The 5,780-nt window shown below is 35.2% G+C and overlaps 1 pseudogene; it reads left to right on the forward strand.

Annotated features, from left to right (window-relative positions):
- Positions 1-229: 229 nt before the first annotated feature.
- The window catches only part of LOC107680685 (immunoglobulin-like and fibronectin type III domain-containing protein 1), an 11,939-nt pseudogene continuing 6,388 nt past the window's right edge, over positions 230-5,780 (forward strand).

Consider the following 5,780-nt stretch of genomic DNA (forward strand, 5'->3'; position numbering starts at 1 on the left):
TTACATTTTTGGCTGAACTATTCCTTTTTCTCATTTCTAGTGCCACTAGTCACAAGCTCACCAGCTATGATAACTCTTGAGGCCACCTTCTGGTTCCACTGAAAGTCCAGTCATGACCTGTACATGACCAGCGCTGTCCGTGGCTTCCCCACACCAGAAGCTCACCAGCTATGATAACTCTTGAGGCCACCTTCTGGTTCCACTGAAAGTCCACAGTCATGACCTGTACATGACCAGCGCTGTCCGTGGCTTCCCCACACCACATGACGTGTGGTACCTTAATGACATCTGCATCAACTCCAAGAACAACTACCACATCACTTATAACATAATATGCACTGCAAAAAGCACTACACTACCGGCATAAGAGAGATATTGGTGTATCACCATTTGTGATATTTTCTTAAAATAAATTCTGATAAAATCAGAATTATTAATTGCATATTAGCGGTGTGATACTGGTGTGAGTGGTGTAAACTGTATGCATGGAAACACAAATAAACGGTTTTCTGCTAACTTCTCTTGATGGTACCTTTAAAAAAAAAAAAAAAAAAAACATTGGTGTATCACCATTTGTGATATTTTCCTGATAAAATTTCTGATAAAATCAGAATTATTAATTGCATATTAGCGGTGTGATACTGGTGTGAGTGGTGTGAACTGTATGCATGGAAACACAAATAAACGGTTTTCTGCTAACTTCTCTTGATGGTACCTTTAAAAAAAAAATAAAAAAAAAAACATCAAAGTAAGATAATCTTAGCACAGGTGATTACACTACATTTCCCCCTTATTCAACAAAAGATTTTAGATATGGAACACAAGGAATTTTGGATATATCATAAGGTTCAAGTACGTTATTATACCAATGCAAAAATTACCTGCCCTGGGCAAAATACAATTGATTTTGTAAAAAAGTGATGAAAGTTATCGACGACTTTGCTGAAGAATAAATACACTCATTTTGCTGCTTACCTTGTGGCATCAGGAGGGGTTTCATGTCTTAGGGTGACGTTTGTGTTCCTCAATTTCCTGGAGTCCATATATGTCTCAAGGCTAACTCAAGCACAGGTCCTTGCAATTTGCCTGGCCCCAAACTTTGAGACAAGCTGTCTGGGCACGTCAAGCTTTGTAAACCCCTGTCAATATAAAATGAAACCTTCCCTCAGGGCTGTGAGGGAAATATGCTGCCACATGAATATATATATTTTTACAAGGTCTACGTTCATATCAATATGAGACCCTGAATATTGTAAAAGCTTTACATTTAGACAATCGAAATGCAACGGTCGAAAATCACTGTAATAATTGCAGTCGAATAACGCTTACCAACAACTAATGCTTCAATTTTAAGAGCCATTTAAGATAGACTTTAATTATCCAATAAACGTGCAATATGTTCGGTCAGGTTACAAGAAATCGTCATCCTACTGTAAATGGCAAGGCATCTATAGGACAAGTGTCTACATTTAATTCACATGTATGACTTTAATGCTAAACTCACTCTGTTTTTCGATTATCAAGCGTAGCGTTAGTTCTGGCAGGTCACGTTAGTCAAGCTCGCATCAGCTGACCTTCAGCTGATCCCCATCTACCTATGGGAATACGACACCTATCTAAGCATTCATATATAAGGTCCCTCAGTATTATCAGCAGTTTTCGCATTGCTCAATAGCTAATTACCCTCCTCCATCCCCAACTCCTCCTCTGTCAGTCGGGATTCAGCCTTCTGATTCTTCTTGAATCAGACTAATTCTAAAATGTGTACATAAAATGATTGAACTTTAACAATATCTGCAATATATTTATGTTGTTTCTGTTCTGTTTACCCTGGGGGGGTTATCGCTGTTCTCCTAGCTCTCATCCATGCTAGGCTGCATGGAGGCGCAGGGAGTTCTTGCCCAGAACAGAACCATACCGCCAATCCAAACTGTATGCTAATTGTCAATCATCTTTGACGATAGTGGTCCTGACAGAAGTAATCATAACATTTCTGCATATAAGTGAACTACTGGGAAGGAGTTCATAATCAGTTTGGTTAAACAATGAGAGTAATAAACAATGTCTTGTTGGTAGACACTTTCTTCAGTCAGACTTCGAGATCAGCTTCAGTTTAAAAGATAAACATCAAAATATGATGGTAAACAACCTTTTTGCAATGCCTTACATCACACAAAACAATAAAAGTTAGGTTCACATTCTGTCAGGATCAGAAAATTATATTTGAATATGAATATCTGCTTCATGGGCTGGACATCCACCCAACCCCAAGCTTTAATGTGACAGCTGATTGATTCAACTGCATGGAAGGTTTCCATTCGGTCCACCAATGTTCTTAACTGAACAAGCAGCATTAACGCAGAAGCTGAAGGAGCAGCAAGATTTTAAAGTTGAGTTTTCATTTTCTTTGACATGCAGGGAACCATCAGGAATAATTCACCAATCCCAATAGAAATTCACAGCTTGCCCATAGTTATGAATTTCATCAGTCCTTGAATTATGAATAAATAATGGAAACAAATTTGGCTATAAATAGAGTTTTGAGCACATGATTTTATTACCACAATGGAAAGACAGTTGCATGTGTAAAACAGGGAAAACCCACTGAGAGTGATTTGCTACACCAGACTAAGAGTGGTTTTTCCTCTCAAGAGTTAGGACAGAAAAATATGTAAGTGGTCATCTACTGACATACATTATTTATTTCTGCTATGAGAATCACTCCCATCCATGCCATCTGTTGACTTACCTTAGATCATTATGTTTACCAGAGGATGTATTATGCAGAATTAAACTTCGATTTGAAAATGCAGGCCATTTTTTCAATCCAAATTTCAATACATAAATAAAAGAATAATAAAATAAAATTAGTAGATCAATATTTCAAAATCAAAATATCCAAACATCTTGTAAGGCAAAACACATTCACTTGAGAGGCAAAACTAAGATAATACAACTTGTTTTCAGAAGAATATATCTGAATGTTTGACTTGTTTTAAATAAGTCTAACAATACTGTATAGTTCAACCAAAAAATAAAAATTCTGAATTCAAGAACTCATTGACTCAAGCTTATGTCAATCCAAACTCTATGACTTTCTTTCTTCTACAAAAATAGAGATAATGTTAGTTAGAGCATTAGTGACCTTGGTCACCATTCACTTTCATTTACATAAGAAAATGGTGACTGAGGCTGTTATTTTGCAAGTAAAATAAACGCAATTAAATTTAAAAAAAAAAATCTAGATTTATAATCTTAAACAAATTTCCTTCTTGAGTGCATTTAACTTTTGATGAACAAATTTCCTTCTTGAGTGCATTTAACTTTTGATGAACAAATTTCCTTCTTGAGTGCATTTAACTTTTGATGAACAAATTTCCTTCTTGAGTGCATTTAACTTTTGATGAACAAATTTCCTTCTTGAGTGCATTTAACTTTTGATGAACAAATTTCCTTCTTGAGTGCATTTACCTTGTTTTGATGAATTTAATTTGGCTTTGTTTTTTCTACTTTGTTTTGCACACAGGAGGGTAAAAATGAGACAGACAGACATATAAAGTGAAAAGGGAAGGCTTTTTGATAGACTGTACAGCTTGATGCCAGAACTCTCAACATTGTTTGACAAATGTTCAGGAAAGATGAGCAATCCAAATGAAAGGTTAAGGTTAGGAAGAACATCATCATCCCAGCCTTATGGTGGAGACCCATTGCTTCCGCCACAAAAAGAAAAAAAAAAAGTCATTTCAAATTTTCTTTTCCCTCAGCAAGACACATTTACTAAGCACCAGAAGATTGTGTCAGATCTTTTTGGTTCTAAGCTATAGGCAGAAGTAATAGTTTATGGCTCATATAATTTAGTTTTATTCATGTGTGATCTTTCTGATTCTGATTCTGATATCTGTGTGGCTTATTTACAAAAGCAAAGCATTCAGTGTTGTTTAATAAAGCTCATAATGTAATGATTAATACAATTTAATGATTAAAGCATATATCTTTCAAGTGGAGATCAAGAAGAGATCTAGAGTGCCTGGTGTTATGATCACCCAGTACGTCAAGGAACTGCCACGTGGAAAAACAACACCTGATTTCACCAGAAAACCAATTGCCTTGACAGTTCAACAAGGTATTAAAATAATAATAATTATTATTATTATTGTAAGTGTTGCTATTAAAAAAAGTCTAAATATATTTTTGACAGTATTAAAAGATTTGTTAATAAATTCACACTAATAATTGATATATAGTCCAATATAGCCCAATATACTGTGGATTCGATTAAACATTTATGAGTTAGTTGAGCAGTCATTTAGCTATAATGAAAAAGTAGTAGCTTCGGGTAGTAGATCCTTCATAAGCATAAAAGTCAGAGAAGATGAATGGGTTGCCTTTCTGTAACTGCAGGCAGAGTGGTCATTTTCAAAGCGGTGGTGAGTGGAGATCCAGCACCAACTGTAACATGGGCTCGCAACAAGGGTGACACTTCTAATCCAGAAAAATATAAGCCGAGATATGATGAAAGGACTAGGGAACATGTTCTAGAGGTAACGTACCAATGCCAAAAACTTTGGATCGGAAATTAAAACATTATCATACAGAACAGTACATTATGATGATTGATCCTTCTACGGTCAAATTACTGTTTAATCTGTTGTGTTCAAACAGATAGTAAATGTGCAAGTCGATCAAGCAGATACGTACAAATGTTTCGCTACAAATCAATTTGGAAAAGCCATGTGCACAGCTACATTAGGCGTATTTGACGGAAGGCAACATATTTTTATTTGAAAAAGTACATTATTCAAGAATATTACCATTTTCAGATCTGTACAATTCAATGCAATTAGATCTGTTGTGTAATCTGAATGCATGCTCACATTTATGCAATGTTTATGGTAGTTCCTTTATCTGTCTTTTAGTTGGATTAAAGAAAAAGCCAAGTGATACATCAAAAAAGGAGGATATGTTCATCCTGAAATATTAAATGAATGTAAAGAGGGGCATTTTATTTACATGCTGTATTGAAAATGTTTGATGTTTTCTGTTATGTTTGATAAGACGAACAAACCAACGATCGTAATTTGTAAAAAAGGTCCGTAATTGTTTAACTTCTCAACTGTCAGGGAATCAAGTGTTTCAGAAATCTCTCATATAAATCAGTCACTTTTTTCTTTCATCAAAATGAAAAATCTGTCTAGAAATATCAAGAAGAGAAAAGAAAAACCCAAGAAAGAGGGAGAGATTGATCCAAAATTCTGGGAAGTGATGCTAAGTGCCAAAAAGTCGGATTATGAGCGCATCTGTCAAGAGTTTGGAGTCACTGATTATCGGTGGATGCTAAAACAGCTTAACCTGAAGAAAAAGGAGAAGGAGGATGAACAAGCAAAGGTCAGCGATTTAATCATCTGATGCTGGTGTCTCACTAGATTTGTCAGTCAATTTCCAATCATTTTGAGTTGAGACTGCCTTAAGACACCCTTCTGCAATTGCAACAGTGCTTTAGCCAATTTCTCTAATAATTTCTAGTGTTTTTAAAGGATGTTCAGTAAAGTCTTAAACTTACTTCTTAACTCCCATTTTTTATGTCTTACAGGTGGTTGAAAATGTTGGCAACATGAAGCAGATTGAAGTGAAGACAAGTGGCAGAACTGAGTTTGAGTTTGATATGAAGCTTAAGGACCCAAACAGTAAAATGTATCTGTACAAAGTAAGTTAAAATGGTTTTATACTGATAAAAAAAAAAAAAGTAATCTAGCACAAAAAAAAAAAAAAAAAAATTTAAA

The sequence above is a fragment of the Sinocyclocheilus anshuiensis genome, unplaced genomic scaffold (assembly GCF_001515605.1).
Source record: "Sinocyclocheilus anshuiensis isolate Anshui unplaced genomic scaffold, SAMN03320099.WGS_v1.1 scaffold396, whole genome shotgun sequence".
NCBI lineage: Eukaryota > Metazoa > Chordata > Actinopteri > Cypriniformes > Cyprinidae > Sinocyclocheilus > Sinocyclocheilus anshuiensis.